This window comes from Montipora capricornis, chromosome 12, assembly GCF_036669925.1.
Source record: "Montipora capricornis isolate CH-2021 chromosome 12, ASM3666992v2, whole genome shotgun sequence".
NCBI classification, from domain to species: domain Eukaryota; kingdom Metazoa; phylum Cnidaria; class Anthozoa; order Scleractinia; family Acroporidae; genus Montipora; species Montipora capricornis.
Genome location: NC_090894.1, coordinates 1582963 through 1601349, shown reverse-complemented (window position 1 = coordinate 1601349; position 18387 = coordinate 1582963). Strand labels below are relative to the sequence as shown.

The 18387-nt window shown below is 40.3% G+C and overlaps 1 pseudogene; it reads left to right on the top strand.

The window, feature by feature from the left end:
* LOC138027530 (uncharacterized) overlaps nucleotides 1–15056 on the top strand; it is a 34208-nt pseudogene extending 19152 nt beyond the window's left edge.
* The last annotated feature ends 3331 nt before the right edge of the window (nucleotides 15057–18387 follow it).

Below are 18387 nucleotides of genomic sequence, written 5' to 3'. Positions count from 1 at the left end.
TACAGTGCTTTTAAAATCAATGGCAGTGATGAATTCAATTGAATTTCTCCTTATTTTCTTATATTTCCAGCAACCAACGATCAGACAGTTACTAGGAATATAGATTGTAGTAACGTCGGCTCCTAAAAGGCAACTTTTTTCTGGACAATCTCTTCTTTTTTCCTTGACCTCAGTACGTTGTGCTTATTTTGCTGTCAGATCTTTCCTTTCTCGTTTGTAGCAATCAGAAACCATCATCTTCGTTCATGCCACAGGTCACTTTCGGTTGTTTAGTACCAGTAAAGACTACGTGGACACCAAGGAAATGATCTACAAAATGACTCTCATAGGAGACTTTGGCAGAAAGTTTTTACTTTGAAGGTGTCAAATACGTCCACAAGGACCACTTTGGGGAAACGGGTTTGAAGGATACTACAACTTTGTTTGTTAACATCTTCCAATCCCGCCAGACAGATCCCTTGGGTAAAGCCACACTCTACATAGCCGCACATGACTTTGCCAAGCAACTTGCAACATGGAGATCACAAACACACGCAGCAAACCTCGAGAAGTTGCGGTGGATGGCACGTTTTAGCGCATTCTTTGCCAAAACTATTTGGACAGTTTACGGCCCAGTTTCATGTTGTGACGCATACTTCAACACCGACGCGCCGCCCAGGAAGAAAAGGCCCCTAAATCTTCACGGCTGCATCCCTGAAGCCTACAAATGCCTCACTGAGGACAAGGTGAGCTACAAGTAACCACTGAACCGTGTATTATAGCTCCTTTTTGAGGAGACTGGTTTGGAGACTGTGTTTGCTTATTGTGAGGATTGCTTGTTTTTCCATTCACAACGGCACACTTGCTTGTGCTTACCAGTTAATCTTAACCAAAACACACTTTTCCAAAGAAAGCTATTGTAAAGGGCATCCCGAAGCCTCCTTTTTCTTAGCTTCTATAGTAACTAACGACATCTAAACGTAACTCACTGCAGGGGTGGGCGCCACTCCTAACCCGTTGTATGCACAACTTTGTTCCCAGTAATACTGGTACTCATTTTACCCCACCACGAAATGTATGGAAAGCTGAGTGAACTTTGGAACGCACCAGCTGGGATTCGAACCCGGAGCGCTGAAATGCAGTCCGCGAGCGTTATCAACTACGCTACGCGCGCTCCTAAGAAATGCGCCCTAGGTCTGAGTACGGCCAAGGGACGTACTCAAGGTCGAGGGCATAGCTTTTTCTCTCCACGGACCGACCTAAGCCGGTGAATAACTTATCTATTTTTTCTGTTTTTTTTTTTTATGAACACTGTAAACTAGTTTGCAAAAAGTCTTTCTAAGCGCTCTACGTCGTTACTGTTGCAGTTGAAATTAACTTATAACTGAAAAAAAGCGCTCCGTTCACAAAGCTCAAAGAAAATGATACATCAACGATAGAACAGAACTTCAAATATCTCTTGGTGCAATAATATAAAAAGCAAACAGTGATAGTCTTGGCAATCACAGAGAAGTGAGCTAAACAAACTAAACAATTATGTTTGAAAAATTCGTACAAACAGGGCGAATAATTTTCGACGTATTAAAATGCTTTGTCTTGTTGAAAATAAAACGAAATTTCTTAAAACAAGAGGAACAAATTTAGTGTAAAATACGTAAACATCTGTCTCTGCCTTCATATCTTACTATTACAAGGATTCATCTTTGTTCTCTGTCAAGTCCTTCAGAAATCAGTGCACAACTTAGAAAACTACTCAAGAAAAAACTTGTTGACATTAGTTCATAGGCGATGCTTTTGTTTGTCTTTTTTAGCTAGGAATCCGTATATTATTAAATAAAGCAATATAAAACGAGATTAGAAAATAGAACTCCAAAGAAAATAACGGATGTCAACCGAAAACCCGAGTTCAAAAAGTTGTTTTAAGTTCAACGGCGTGTCAACAGTGCAAGAAACCCACCAACTCGAAAACAGCAAACCATGTGAATACTCTCCTTTTTTGAAGAATAACCAGGCCTTTCATTCCATTGCAGATGTTTTTCCTTCTCTTTGCAACGGTTAGCGAAAACTTGCATTTTAACAGGTGAAATCCAATGTTTCGTCGCGCCCCCGCCGTAGTAAAAACATTTTCAATTAGCCACGACAGTTTCAACACGGAACAGATTTCGGACCGTGGTCCGTACCGTAAAATGATGGACCGGCTGCGAGCGTGCGATTAGCCAATAAGATTCAAGGATTTAGGATTCCGCCCGCTAAGATGCTTCAGAAAAAAATATATTCCAAAATGGCTGGAATTTTAATATCATGTTGGTTTTGTTTTTTTTTTGCTTTTTTTTTTTTTTTTTCAAATTAGCCCTCTTTGCCTCGTCCTGGAGCTCAAAAAAAGGAACTTTCTTCCTTCAACAAAGAATGTTAAGCTGGCAGTGATTTTAAGTTGGAGTAAGATGTATACTTTGATGGATCGAAACTACCACTCTCTATATGCCTCTTCATACCGAGATAGTGGTATTAAACAACTACCCAATCGTTGGTGAACAAACCATGATAAATCTCTTGACATTATAGGTTGTCATAGCGACAGTATAACTTGTTGAACAGTCATCAGCGTGTCGAGATCCAACATTTTTCAAGGTTTTGAAAAGATTTGTGGTGAGCGAGTTAAAGGCCAAAGTTAGACAGTTAAATTTAACGTGGTTCTGAATTTCTTCCCAAATTTTCTTTAACTGGGCCAAAACTTGCTAATCAAGGCGCGGGTTTGTTAAAGTTACAGAAGGGGTGTTTCTAAAAGGCCGGTCGGTATGGTAACCTATCTTCAGATCTTAATCAATGATTAGGCATTTCAGTTTGATAAAGTACCAGCATATATAGTATTATAGTGTGATCCAACAAAAGTGAAAGTGATGGAGACCTGTGTAAAAGTCTTTTTAAAGTAAGACCTAAAAATTTGAATGAACTCTCTTCCTGTTGTGTTTATTACAGTTCGAAATATAGCCTTGACACGCTACAATGGTGGTTCCAAGGGCCCAGTTGTACTGTTTCATGGGGTTGGAGTCAGCAGTGGAATGTTTTAGCCTGGACACCATTACACAAATCTTGTGGAATACCTGGTACAGCACAGGTACGTAACCGAGTGTGCCTTGCGTATCAAGCACTGCGAGAGCGCGAGATAGCCGAAAATGTGCGTGGAAAGGATTCCGGTTTTTTTTTGGCGCTTCCTCGCGGGCGCAACTTCTAGCGCCCCGCCCCCTTTTGTCTCAATCCTGGCACAAGGCGACTAGTTAAACCAAGTCTCAGGACAAAACAAACAGAAGTCTTAAAAGATATTGGATGGTAGCCCGGGCAGTAGCAAAAACCGATGCGGGAAGGAAGTAAGGAGTAATATTTTGCCCAAGTTCTCTTCTGGTTCTGTTTCCCGCTCACAATACTTTTCGAAGAAGTATTAGAAGTTTAGAATAAGAATAATGTTGGACGTAACGATCACGATGATCATGAAGATGATGATAATGATGATGATAAGATAGCCATTGACGATAAGAAAGCCATTGCGGTCACAAAATATATCAAGGTACAGTGACAAGCTGTTAATCAACAGTAAATTTTAAATTGCTTTTATACCTGGTTTCTCTTACCAGGTATGATGTTTGGCTTGTTGATTGGCGCACTTCATGTAACCTGCCCTCAATGGTACGGAGGGACTACACACTGGACGACGACTGTGCAAATTATGACTACCAGCCGCTATCAACAAGTGATCGAGATCACTAAACAGGTAAGTTTACTTCAATTCGTGTACTGTGAAATTTTATAGCAATTTATTAACGGGTAAGGCACACTGAACCATTTTATGAAATTGGGAAAAATGCAAAGAGGAGCAGAAACGGACATTGGTCCTAAACGCAGACAGTCTTTTAACCACGCAGCAAATCGCCAGGGTTAATCATGCCAAACCAAAGCAATCACGAAATTTCAACACTCAGTTGAAAACTGCTACAACGTGAGAGATTTCACAAAAAAAAATGTCCTTTGAAAAGAACCGCTTTATACTTTTTCCTTACAAATCATCGAAACCATGATCTCAAATGGGGCTGTGAGCTACAAACTTATGATAAAGGATTGATAAGAACTTTGCTTGCGAAAAATCCTATTAAGATGTAAGGAATTGAATGAAGCTAATTTTTAACGCAGGAAAATTACGCAAAAAAAGACTCAACGTTATGAAATGCGTTTTTTGAAGCATTTGAATTTGTAACGCTTGAAAAATATTAACAACAACAACGATCGAGCCGTGGTACTGCAGAGAAAACTGTAAAATACAGTGCCGAAGCCCAGTGTCCTTCAGGTATCCATTAGAAACGTTATATTTTCATCCTAAGTGAGAGTTCCAAAGGCTTTGTCTTTTAAGACATTACTCTAAAGGACGTTTACACGGCAGAGAAAAAATCGCTCCTGTCCGACAAAATGTTACACAACGGTTCCGATAAGTTTTGCAAAGAAACAGTGAACAGCTTCGCCGAAAGGTTCCTGACTCTGAGATTGACTGTCGTTAATTGTTTGTAGGCAGTTTGTTTATTTGCGCACCGCACTCATGGAGATTGAGATTTTTTAGGCCACATCGAGCCAAAAATCTGTAATCGTTCACTATGAACGTGAGCGCGAGGAGAATTCTATCTTGACCGCCCCTTCCTCCCCCACCTCCCCTCCCTCGTGAGCTCGGTCTCTGGGTGGAAACGCTGCGGAAAAATTAGAGGCAATGAACAGGATTATATTGTTTTGTTTGCCTTCCTGTAGAAGGATGTTCAAATCGTGGCTCATTGCGCTGGATCTTTGGTGTTGTTTGCATCTTTGCTGTCCGGAGCCCTTGAAGGCAAAGTGCGAAATGTGGTGGCCAGTCAAGTGGCTGCCAATCCGATTCCGTGTCCATTCAACAAGCTGAAAGCGGGATTGCACATTCCGGGAGTATTGAATCTCTTGGAATTGAAGGGATTACAGTGGATACTGATGATGACGCTTCTTGGAGCGAAAGGCTCTTCAATCAATTTGTTAAAGCTGTTGATCATGTGGTCTTACACTATGAAGAAATGTGTCGTAATCCTGTTTGTCATAGGTGAGTAAGTCAGTGTTCCAAGTGAGAAGGGTAGGGTCAGTAGCCTGATGGCCAACTGGCGAAAAACACGAAATTGAATAGTAAACTTGAGAAGATTTAGGAAGATCCAAATGTATTGAACCCTTCGGTTCACTACTAACTCCCTGTTTTTGCAGGTTATATAGCGCACTAGTAATCAATCTTACAGCACTGATGGCCCGGTTTGTCCAAGAAATGACTGGCAGTGTATTTGCTCTTGTCGTTGTGTCTGGTATTTGCACATCACGGCAAAGGGTGCAGCGCAGAGAAGAACGGCTTTAAAGAAAGAATGTCAAAATAATTACGGTCAAACCAAGTGAAGCGTACCCCTTAAGATTGCATTAATGAAGTGATTATTTGAAACTTGAAAAACCAGTCGTTTCAAGAATGCAATAATGAATGATTATTCGAATATTGAACTCGCTCGCTCGATCCAAGAATACGGCTAAATTCGCTAACGTGCTTCCGTTTTCGAAAAATAAATTTGTGGATTTGCGACTAGTTGGCACTCGCAATACTGAATCATTTTTTGACCCGTTAGCCGTATTCTTGGCGAACGAGCGAGTTCAATATTTTCAATTCATTATTGCATTCTTGAAACGAAGCGGTTCAAGTTTCAAATAATGTTCATTAATGCAAATTGAGGGTACGCTTCACTTGGTTTGACTTAGTGCCTGAGAAAAACCAAGGACCGAAGTGAGAATAGCCAGTTGCGGTATGACTGTTTGTGGATTGGCACTTTGGCACTCGATTTCATTTGATGCGCTTTATTTTATCGGGTTGAGAACCTGCGCGAAATAAAAGTTTAAGAAGGCATGACATTGCTATCGTTATATTTGATGCCACCGACCGGTTTATCGAAGAATACAAAAGAAAGAAGGAAGCCACGTTTTTTTGCTTCTCGACTAACTACTCGTTTTTAGACGGTCTTTCACCTTCGACATACAAGCCGTCTGGTTACCAAAATTCAATTTGTACCACGTCATTTGCGTTATTCGGTGAGAGTAGCCGGGTGAGTAAAATTTATCTTTGCGGGAAATCTAATGAGACTGACACGAGTGATTGGAACTGTTTGGATAGGGAGGAGATGATAAATGTGTTTCTCGTTGTTTCCCAAGCGCTATTGTACGTTTCCCCCCAAAAACACAGTTTCACGACAATTCCATTTCTACCCGAATAATCCCATGCACATTCCTTGACTAGTTTCTAAAGTAGGGAAGACATTTCTTATATAACATGCATTAAGTCTGATTTTGTGCGATGTGTACTTTAGGATCACCTTCATTTACGGCTTGTTATGGGAACATGAAAACCTCACCCAACTGACCCACGACACTCTGCATGAGTTCTTTGGTTATGTAACTGCAGAGGTCACCAAACAACTGGCTTTGACCATGAGGAGAGGAAATTAGTGTCGGCCGAGGGAAAAGACATTTACTTGCCGGATATGGATAAGAAGAATCGACTAGACTCGTCATCTTACAGAGAGCATATAAATCGACTCAACATGCCCATCTGCTTTATTGTTGGTAAGAGTAGGAACCCATAAGCCGGGCGTAGAATTCCTTTTATTTGTCGCCGCATTTTCACCGTTTTCAAATACCGACCTATTTTAAGATACATTTTCGCGCGAATTTAGTCTTCTCCCACATGAACCTTGATAGCCAATTAATTATAAATCTTAGATAATTAAAAGATAACACCCGAGGCGGTAATGAAACATTGAGAAGAAATGAATCATATTCATCACGGGGACATTTGAACCCACAAATGACCAGCTCTCAACATCATTGGTTTCAATGAACGAAATGGAATATGAAATGAATCATATATTAAACTGCAGATATGAAATCAAGTAAAGTTATGATCCTCGCAGTTGTGAACGCAATTTTATCAATTGCGTACAGAAGCCTTACAAAGTAATCTGATCTGCCATTTCGTATTTTGCAACATACATTTTCATTTCATTATTTTAAATAGGTTTTCAACTAAAAAAAATAACGGATACTTTTGAAAATGTACGTTGCAACAGAGCATTAAAAGCAAGGTGAACACAAACCCGGTGTGGCCATCACGTCACGCATGCGTACTGAACCATTTCACCTCGTTCACTGGCAGCCATGGACAGCTGTTTCGGCCTTGTTAGGCCTCATCAGCATGGCATAGCCACCATACGAGGCGGGTGTTTTTAGGCACCCTTTAAGCTGGCAGCTCCATCCATACACCGGGTTTGATGTTATGGTGTCTTCACCTTGCTTTTAATGCTGCTGTATGTTGCAGCGTACGAAACGTCAAGTCAAATTTCTTGTAAAGTATTGCTTTAGAACATTTATTACCGCGCCTTGCGTGTTATTTTTTTATCAAACAGCAGGAGAATCTTACATGGACTGGAATTGAACCTTTCGCGGTAAAACCCCGTCTAGAAATAGTACGGTCTATAAAAGCGCCGTGACATAGCCCCAGTATGGTAGTCGACGCTCCGGGTTATGGGTTCCTGTTAATAGACATTTAGCTAATCTCTCCGATAGTACGGGCGCTATGATTGACCAATTTAGCGGACCCTCTCGATTTATGATAAATATCTGATTTTCGGTCCCTTCTGTAAGGTACGGCTGCCTTAATTTACAGAGAGGCCGTTGATCTCTGTAAATAAGTGGCAGTTGACTATAAGCACGAATTGTACTTAAAATCGTGGAATTTCCTATACAAACCCTCTGTTTATATTAAGGGGTTACTTCTAGGAAATCACCAAGTGAATGCTTATTAAAATTAATAATTGAACTAGGATGTTAATTGAGCAAATGATATACATTTATTGCTAACAAGAACAGTTACACAACGTTAGCTTGTCTTTTCTTTGTTGTGAAACACACCATCAACAGTAAATAATATTTTGCCATCATATTTAACACCAGACTTCTTATAAGTAATTTGCCTGCCTGACAAATTCGAAGATATTGATCCTAGACCAAGACTATGGGTGTCGCTGGCCAACAATGTTGCAACGTTAGCACGGACCTTATGGATAAAATGTAACCTCGTACCCAGCTCTCCAATTGCCAAGAGGAAGGGGAGTCTGGTAAAGTTCCATTTCGAGCATGCTCAGTGACAGTGAGGCCCGACATACGAGCCTTTCTATTACTGCGCATTTTCCTATTCTCTGTTAGGATTTCGCGGAAAACACTCAGAAAACAAGGATCTCGACAGTGTTGTTAAAGAATTTTTTTTTCTGGATAGAGGAAAGCGAGGAAACCTTTAACTTACGCCCAAAACAGAAAAAAAGCGCTTCAGGGGATTGTTTTGAAAGGTCAATATTGTTTTAATAGACCAAATCGGTTAACTCAATATTGTGCCCAATTCAAATATCCAGGGGTTAAGATTCTTCGTGTATTACATTTGCATTATAGAGTAGCATTCACAATTAAATGATATGGAAATACCTGGAACAAAACGTTATATTCCCAAAGGGGGTTTAAATTGGGTACAACATCGAGTTAGCCGGATTTGGTCTATTGTCCTATCAACTGGTTGTTGGCATATTTACAAGTTTGAATTACCGCGGAAACTGGAGCTGCAAAAGAGCGAATCAGAGTTTAGTTTTTATCACGGTATCGCTTTTTCACCGTAGCCAATGAAAGATGATCTAGGATCGAACTTATCCAGGTCTCACTTTTTCAGAGTAAGACAGAGTGAGTTTTGGGTACGAGATTCGATAAAAGCTTATTTTTCCGGCATCAGACTTATCGGAAGCTTAACAAGCGGAGGAAAGAATTCTTATTTTTTATGTTATAATCTAAAGTTCCTCTAAATTGGGTTGACTTGTATCCTCCACGAAGGAGATTAGTGACTATGTATGTGCAATGTCACCCCTTAGGAGAAAAAAACAGCTGTTATCGACCAGAAAGTACCCACACAACTTTTAACCTTGTGAAGGAGGCGCACCCAACTCAGCAGTACTCTTGGATCCAGATTCCTGACTATGGCCACCTAGACTGTATGTACGGCAAAGATGCTGTCCATGATGTCTATCCGCACATTTTGAAGGCTTTGGATGCGCATGCGCGTGATGATTTGCATCTTGATAAGACAGCCCGCCGTCATGTGTTAAAGGCAGTGAAATCATTAGAGTTTAACTCAGGTGTGAATAGTCTTAAATAGTGAAAAATGTTCATTTGCCCAGCCTCTGTATTGTGTTTTGAATTTACAGAGCTTGTATGGTGAGTTTTTTAGTAGATAAAAGAAATAGACGCTAATGTTGCACTTACTTCTTTATTCTCTTTTTGTGATCTTTCTTTGATAATCTGGTGCCATTCTGTCCACTATTTCGCAAGATATCCTCAACCGAAGACCTATCTCTAAAAGAAAGAGAAGGTAGGAAACGCTCACCACTCGATCGGCCAAGCGAACCAAGAAATCGAGCCAAAAAATGTAGCCAAAGTCCTCCAATCCGCCTCAAACTCGGCCAGCGACATGTTCGAAGATTATATCAAACAACTATTTAAAGGAATAGTCTCGCTATTTATTCTATAAAGGAAAAATTTCCCACAAAATTTTAATTTCGACTTCTGTCAACATCCTTGTGACGATCAGCCGCTCCATCTTTCCCTCTACCCCTCCCCGGACTTGACAAAATTCCTTGGATGACACCTCACGCTTCTCAAGCCCGGAGAGGGGTAGAGGGAAATATTTGCACTAAGGGCAAGGTGATTTGTCACCAATTGACTGTTTGGGTGCACGCCTGATCGTCACAAGGATGTTGACAGAAGGCGAAATTAAAATTTTTGTGGGAATTTTCCTTTGCAGAGTAGATAGCGAGACTATTCCCTTGAATAGATGTTACATATAATCTTCGAATATGTCCCTGGCCGAGTTTCAGGCGGATTGAAGGATTTTGGCTACATTTTTTGGCTCGATTCTCGGTTCGTTTGGCCGATCGACTAGTGAGCGTTTCCTACCTTCTCTCTATTCTAGAGATAAGTCTCCGGTTGAGGATACCTCATGAAATAGTGGACAGAATGACACCAGATTACCATAGAAGGGTTAGGGTTAGAAAAAAGAGACAACAGACAGTCAAGTAATATAAGTGCAACATTAATCCTTATTTCGTTTATTGAGCCTTCTGATTTTTACCGACTAAAACTCGCCATACCAGCTTTTTTAATTCAAAACGTAACACAGAACGTACTCCGCCTGTGATTTACTCAGTGTACTTTCGTGATTTAATGCTTTATTAAAGCAACACATTTGGCAAATTATGACTGGTTCGAAGAGTTAAGGTCTAGGCATAGGCTCGATAATATCTTCAATGTTTATAAGTTTCCTGTAAGACGTTAATGAACGCCCACACTATTCCAGAAGAGCAGGGGATGAAGTCCGCGGTGTTGTGGCTGTCCTGTTCTCTGCAGCAGAAGTTGCCGGCTTTGGCGGTGATGTCTCTAAAAAGGCTTGTGGTGTATGAGGTCACCTAAGCAAAAAACAGCCATAAGTCAAAAAGGGACTTTGCCTAGTGCTGGAATATGTAGATGTCGATGAAATTTCTGAAAATTGTTGTTGGTGTTGTTTTTTTGTTTTGGGTTTTTTTTTTCCAGAAATATAAGTATCACGACATGGATAACTAATTTGTATATGGTTTAAGTTAATAGACTTTTCGAGAGGTCCTGAAAAAGGACAGTTGCAGTTTAGTTCCTCTGCAAAATTATGCCGCTAAAATATATGATGGGCATTTCTGTCAAGTGACACGGTAGAAGGTGTCAAGAGTCGCCCTTTTACGGAGCTCTAACTCAAAACGTTTTTGTCCAATTCAGTTCATTGCAATGTAAAAATAGTGTAAGCGTTTTTTCAATTTTTCGACGTGTTGGGATTTTTTTGTATACAATATTTTGTTTTTGTTGAACCTATGATGAGACCTAAGGTCGACACCTAAATCTTAATTCTTGTAGCCGACCTAGGGGCCCCTGGGCCAACTCAACTTTACTTGTTAGGTTTCAACATTTTAAACTTGCCTTTAGTTAGCTACGTTACATTCACGTGTGGTGTTTGTTATTTGACCTAGGGGCACCGGACGAAACTGACTCTTCTACAGTTCGTAAAACAGCACCCATGTCTCATCCATTTGAGCAAGAGCTGCCGTTCTCAGATGTAGACGACGCGCCATTGGACGAGACTGATTTTCCTGATGACTTAGACGAAGATGGTGGAGTCTCTCAACAACACCTTCTCAGTGTTTGGGAAGAAATAAATGAGCTGCTACCTTTAGGCTCAGTTGTAGAATGGTTCTCAAAGCTAATAAGAAGGTTCCAGAAAAGAAAGAACCAAGGTTGTGTAAAGTAATTATTCAATTAGACGCAAAGACTCTCAGTTCCGAGTGTCGTAATCAAACTTTGCCAGTGTGTAACATCAATATTTTTTGAATATTTAACGAGCCTGATCCTGTTACTGCGAAAATTTGTCTTCAAACTGTGGTCGCTTCACATTAGTCACGGAGGTGATTACATCAACTTACTATGTATGTTTCTGCTGACTATGCTAGAATAGGCTACATTTTGCTTTGCTTTTCTATGCTACGGTACAGTAATATCTTATGGATTTGATAACAATGATCCAATAGACGGAATTCACAGTGGTACCAAAACAAGTTACAGTTCGTGGTGTCTTTTGTTTGCAGCTTGACTAAATGAAAACTTTATTCTTGACTGGTTAATCTGTTTCGTTCTTAGTTACAATCACACGACGACGGGCTTGAAGAAATGATCATGTTCGTGAAATGATCAATCCCAATGATCCAGTCAAGAATGCAATCATTGTAATGAGTGATCTTCATTTGAATAGTACTGGTGTCACCAGGAAGAACAACGAATCAAAGCATTTATCGAAGATTTGGCAAAAATCTCGAAGGTAAACAACGAGGACACGTCCGATCAGTATTAATCATGAGTTAAACTAAACTAAAGAGAATCTTATTATTACATGAAAACAGTAGAAAACTAAACATTTTGACAGAGGAATAGTAATACTACTTTTTTTTGCCACATAGCTGATGTACATATATGACCATATATAAAAACTAAACAAATTAATAAAAAATACAACATTTCAAATAGAATTAAAACCAAAAACAATAAGATATAGAGAATGTGGATAGCAAAAAAGAGGATTGGTGTGGAGGAGGACAATCATAGGACGGGACTTCACACCGGCCTGATTCCCTCCCTTAGTTCTCTTTGTAGTTCCTGCTGCACAGGAAAACTGGAATGAAGAGCACATGGGGACGCGGGTTGAACTCATACCGGGCGCAGGATGAAGAAGAGCATGATGATACTGATGATGTAGCCGTCATGGCAGGCTTTCGAAGGGATAGGAAAAAGGGGATTTGGTGCGAAGAAATTTGGGCATAATGATGCAAATTATGAATAATGATGATAATGATAAACTTTTTTAAAAATCTTTTCCCCTAATTAAGGGTCAATTGATTTAGCGCAGAAGCACTGACTGGATACACTACAAATCAAATGTTAGTTTTAGCGGAAAACCAAGAAACCCCAAAAGGAACCTCGGAACAGAGTAGAGAATGACCATAAACAAAACCCATACATGACGCTCTGTCCAGGAATCGAACCTGGAAACATTGGTGGCCATGGAAAGTGAGTGCTCTCACCACTACGCCAACCCTGCTTCAACTGTCAAAATTTCCCTTTAACTTAACCCGGGAAGGGTTCAAGAATCTACCCCTTTGGTGATCCTTCCTTTCATGAACAATGACTTTGCACCGTGATCCTCGACCGTTCTCACATAAAAGCCATTCCTTCCTGATGTTTCTATTTTTGGTTTTGTTTTAGCTTTTGTTGTTTCTATTGTTGCTTTTTTTTTTCTTTCATAGACTTGTCTCCACACATTAGTCCTCCTTGGAGATACTTTGGAGATGTGGCTGGACAGAGCCGATGTGGCCCCCAGGACTATCAGTGAGAGAATCAAAGAATGGCAATCGAGCCAAACATGCCGCCTAGTTTGTGACAGTGTTCGTAGAATGAGCGACGAAGAAGACGTCAAGGTGTTTTACCTCCGAGGAAATCACGACCATGAGATGGATCAAAAAACCGTTAAGACTTTGATAGGAGAAAAGGTGAAATTTATAGAAGGTTCTCTTGTTTATGTCATCAAAAGCGACGATGGACAGACGTATCGAATCCGCTTTGCACACGGCCATGACTGGGATATTTTCAACACTTACTCCTTGGCTGATCCTAAAGACCCTCTAGGAGGCAGACCGTTTGGGTACTACGTCACCCGAGCAGTGGCTACAGCAGATTCACACAAGACTGAAACAGAAGTGGTAAGTAACAGTGTTATCCTGTCATATGTACTTTACGGTTTTTTTTTTTATTTTTAGAATTTCAGTTTCATTTTTTTTAATAGTAAAACAAGTTACATATGCTAATAACAATACAAAGACTCTAAATACAATTCCGATATTTACAGCACTTATAGTACAGGTTACTTACGTAATACTGACAATACAGTACTCTACACATAACACAGTTTTTACTATTCACGGTTCGATTCAACAGACCCGCTGCTGTGTCCGAAATATCTTGTACGTTTGTTTTTATAATTACAGGTTCTTATGCAGATCGCATCCGAACTCTTGAGCTACATCAAAGGCCACTTAACGAAATCTTTCATCATGGAAATATTGTCCCAGCCCCGTGTACAGGAAAGGTTTTCGAAGTCCATGATTGAAAGAGCGCTGGGCAGAAACATTTCTGAAGATGACTACATCCGTTTGGATGACGGGAGGGCGATTAAGATGGCGAATGTGGTCAAATACCCTTTCTTCAAACGTGCAATCGATAAGGTATATACCTACGTACCTACCTACCTACCTACTTACCTACCTACCTACCTACCTACCTACCTTCCTACCTACCTACCACCATGAATAATTTTTGACTACTATAAGGCAAGCCGACTGTTTGCGGCAACCAATGGGTTGGTGTTGACTGTCCGCAAGATGCTATTTAAAGGCTTAAAATTATAAAAAAAAACGTTACAGCCGTAAAAACTAAGATTAGAACAAAGAGAAGGACAACCAGTTTTACGTAATAACAATAAAACGCTTTTTAAACCGAAAATTTATCATTTACTAGGCTCAGTGCTCAGAGTTTAAAGTAGCTGCGAGATTTAATTAGCTTCTTAAGAATAATTTCCTATGGCCTTGGTTATTTTCTTTTTGAAGCTTCCTGTAACGATTTTCACGATTGATGAGTTGAAAATGTGAACACTCCATTTCAGAGTGTGAAAGCACTAACATGCACTCTGCAAGTCCTCTTTTCCCTTTTTCGCACACATCGTTTTAGTCTCGCCGAGTTGTTGATGGTCGCACTCTCGACTATCCAGATCGGAAGTGACAGCATTATAAAGAATAAATGCTATACCGAGTAATTGCATTGTGACTAAACTTGATAGACAACAAATGCAAGGAAACGATGTTATGTGCTTGTAATATCCAAAGATGATATAGATTTATATCGAAATATTACAAGCACATAACATCGTTTCCTTGCATTTGTTGTCTATCAAGTTTAGTCACAATGCAATTACTCGGTATAGCATTTATTCTTTATTTACTAAAGTTATCAGCAGGTAATGGATTTTGACAGCATTATCTTATAAATGATGCATATAGTACGAAAGGCATAGGTTATCAACCTCTGCATATTCTTTGTTTTATTGACTTGTCAAACAGTTTGGTGCTAGCCGGACTTTCAGTATGCTGAAAGGCTCATTGGGAAGGTTTGAGGACTTTATATCAAGATGCGAAGAGGACGTGGTAGTCTTAGGGCACACCCACACCTGGAAAGAACAGGAAATTAAGAGCACCAAAAACGGAGATTTATTCTACGTCAACACGGGAACCTGGATAGATTTTGCTCATGACGTGAGTGAGGCCCAGCCTGATTAAACCTTTCTTATAGCTGTACCTTAGGGTTTGAAAGATTGAAATAACTCAATTTTCACGATTAGGTACTCGCGGCTCTGAAAATATAATAAGTAAAGGTTCAATGTTGGTCTCGCAAAAAAAAAAAGGGGGCTCAATATCTTTGATCTGGAACAAAACAGGTAAAGCATACCTGAATAGATTCTATTTATAAATCGATGTTTTGAGATTTGAGTGCCTTAATTGAATTGAGGGTACGCTTCAGCTGGTTCGTCTCTAAGTCAATCGCCCCTCGAGGCAAACTATTCAAAGCGATTGCATGCCTCCAACTTTTTACGGGCATAATTGATTTTGTTGTACAAAGGAACTAAGCTTTAATTTGATGGTCAACTCGCAGCAAAGATAAGAGAAAAAAGTTCGACACACAAAAGCTCAATTCAGTGTTGATCCAATGTATTCAAAGTGAGATGGGGCTCAATGTTTCAACCTTGTCGACGAGCAGGTTTCAGTATTCTGCGCGCATTTTATTTTTAATTATTTAACCTCTCGAACAAAACAGCTCGAGGAGTTGTTAATTGATTTTTTTTAAAGTGACAAGGAGACTAAAGAAGTTTGGAGCTTGTATTAATGAGCTTCCTTAGATCAATTACAAAGATATATAGGCAAATTACCGGCAAAGTGAGCAAGATAGGACAGAATATATACACGTATAAGAGGGAAGTTGATATAATCCTTTTTTTTTTTTATTAAACAAAAGTCGGCGGTTAGCTAACCAGTGAAATAGGCAACGAGTTCCACATATTTTTGGTCCTTCATAAAGGATGCTGAACTGCTTAATACTCGTTTTACAAATATGATATCTGTACTGAGCGGCAAATCGAGTTTCGTATTGATGAATCGAACCTGATGACTAGTTCAGTGACAAAGGTTATGAAAACTATTAGGCATACGATTATGATGATACAACTAAAAGTTGCTAACAGCAAGTGGAGTGCTGCGAAGTGGTTCGTCAAATAATGATAATGATAATGATAATGATAATGATAATGATAATGATAATGATAATGATAATGATAATGATAATGATAATGATAATGATAATGATAATGATAATGATAATATGGGCACTGGGGTTGAACAGGTTGCTGCCTTAGCCTACGACGGGAATATGGATGCCCCCGCCCACCAGAGTCTTGGGTGGCACCTTTGGCAAGTGCCAACAACCCAAAAGGGATAGGATTACAACAACCTCATGTGATGAGAGAATGTCAAATATTGAATTTCACACTAACGACGTCAACGGGACTGGAGCTTGTAGAAGGTGTCGCGTCCGGCAGGTGTCCTGTGGATCAGCAGCGCAGGCCCGGTCGTCATCCTGCTACTGCTGAACAACGACAGAAGAGATTAGGATGGTCAAAGGAGGATAACAAACGGTTGCTTGCATATTATATCAGGAGTGAACCAGAGGGGCGAGGGTACAGAAAAATATTGCTAGATCTGTGGAAAGCCCGTAACATAAAAAAACGAACTAACAGAAGTCACCGAGCAGAGATTGGCTGATCATGTACGCCAGATTAAGAACAACAAGTGGCTAGAGACTGTGGAGCAAGAGGAAATAGCCACACGAGTAACACATGAACATCAGGAGATTGAAACTACAGAGCTCCATACCACAGATACACCAGACTATGAACATAAGGCGACTGGAACTACGGAGCTTCTTACCACAGATACACCAGACAACAACATCTGATACCCAAGAAGAACACCAACGTAAAGACAAACCCAGAGTTTTCACTTTTGAAGAATTACAAGAAGAGATCAGCCCAGAACTAGAAGCTCTATGCCACAGGATCCTAGAAATTATACAACTAGAACGGATAATAGGATTACCATCAATGAAGTCATGCGAAAGAACGAAGCTGAAAACAGAAGTTGGAAAAGTCAATGAAGCGGTGTCAAAACGATTCAGACGCACCACATCACTGAACTGAATTCTTCAATGTATGCAACTGCATATGTTACCAGCGAAAGAATCGGAATGATAAAAGGGAGGAAAGGGTGAAGAACTGAAGACCCATTCTGGAAGATCAGGAAGAAGGGAAATATCGAAACTTGGCGAAAAGACCTGAGAAAGATTGAAGAGGTCCGAAGAGGAAACATGAGACTTAAACAAAGAGAGAGGGAAAGGTTGAACAGAAAGTATCATCTGGAGGAAATTGGCACTGTGTATGTCCAAGGCATGTTGAAACACAAGATCAAGGCAGGTGAAGTTAACCATGATCAAAAGACACGACGAGAGATGTCAACAGTTCAAACAGAACCACCTGTTTAGAACCAATCAGAAGCTGTTCTACAAAACAATAGATGGAAAGGAACAAGGAGAAACGGTGTTGCCTGATCCGACAGAAGCGACCTCCTTCTGGAGCAAGATCTGGTAGGAGGAAGTCGGTCACAATGAGAGAGCATCTTGGCTTGAGGATGTAGAGGTGGATTTCAGTACAACACAGGTGCAAGAAGATATCAGCATCACTGTGGAGGATATTAAAAATGGAGTGAGCAAGGTGGCAAACTGGAAGGCAGCCGGGCTCGATCTTGTTTAGGGGTTCTGGTTTAAGAAACTGACAGAATTGCACTCTAGATTGCAAAAATGCTTGCATAACTGTATATGACAAGGGAATGTACCAGAGTGAATAGTCAGGGGAAGAACATTTTTGATACAAAAGGACACAGTGAAGGGTTCCCAGGCCAGCAACTACCGCCCTATTGCCTGCCTACCCATGATGTGGAAGCTCTTGACAGGAGTTATGGGAGTGAAGTTACACCACCACTTGGAAAGGAATGGACTGCTAACAGTTGAACAGAAGAGGTGCAGGAAGGGATCCCGAGGAACTAAAGATCAATTGTTTTTAGACAAGGCAATTCTGAAGAACTGCCGGAGAAGGTTGACAAACTTGTCAATGCCTTGGATAGACTGCAAGAAGGCATATGATATGGTGCCGCATTCGTGGATCCTGAAATGCCTGGAATATGATCTCTATAATCAGCAACAGCATACACCTTATTCCAAAAAGGCCGATGATTTATGCAGATACAAATTGGCCCTTGTTGCCTCGTTCAAGATAAAATATTCTTTTGAATTTTAATAAAAACAAAAGATTATTTAAATGGCGGCCATTTTGGCAAAAGGTATATGGTGAACTGGAAGACAGTATTGACATCAGGAGGAATGGCTCTCGGGCAGGTGGACATTAGGAGAGTAATTTGTCAAGGTGACTCCTTGTCACTACTACTGTTTACAGTGATCATGTTACCCTTGACCCTGGTACTACGAAAAATGAGAGCTGGATACAAA